Here is an 855-nt window from a genome sequence, read left to right on the forward strand (position 1 = left end):
CAAATCAACATACTTCGTGTTCCCATCTTGGGCTACTACCAGCCGTCCTCTGATTAAAATCTATTATATCCTTGATCCTTTGGACTACTGCGGGTCCGAGCATCTTGCGCTCTACAACTTCATCCTAACATAAGGGAGATCGACATTGTCTTCCCTCAAAAGTCTCATATGGCGATATCTTAATACTGACATATGATCTATTGTCGTGAGAAAACTCAATCCGCGTTATGTGATCATTCCAATTTCTTTCAAGTCTATTGCACAGACTCTCATTATAGCTTCTAGCATTATAGCTTTTGCTTCTCACTACCCATTCTTTTCCAGTTCGTAGTCGCTACTACCTTCAGTTTCTAATATTATACTGGTTATAATTCTGCTCGTTAGCGTTCTATAACCTTTTAATAACCACGTCAACCTTAGTATCACGAATGTGTTTCCATTCCGCATACTACCACCACTTTATTACTCCTTTTTTTCAGTTGTTTCTATTTTCCAAAATTTGATCAATCATATAGAAGTAAAGGAATTTGTTGAGAGATCACTATGATCATGAACACTTGTTACATTGCATAGTTAGTACAGAAGGTGGCCAGCCTTTAGTACTTGACAAGCAATTAAACAATAGCTGGTATCCTACTCGGCTTCTATCACACAGATAGATAGTCATTCGGCAATACCTCCCCTTCTGGAAGGGTTGTTCTTCTCAGTTATATGAAATGAAAAGAAGAGAAAAGAACGAACTGAAGAGAATTGTATATATGAAAAAAAATATTGCCATAAAATATCTGGCTTGGAACCTACCTCTGAATTATAGAGGTTTGTCATAGGAGAAAAAAACATATATGTATTTATATC

This window comes from Apium graveolens, chromosome 10, assembly GCF_009905375.1.
Source record: "Apium graveolens cultivar Ventura chromosome 10, ASM990537v1, whole genome shotgun sequence".
Lineage (NCBI taxonomy): Eukaryota > Viridiplantae > Streptophyta > Magnoliopsida > Apiales > Apiaceae > Apium > Apium graveolens.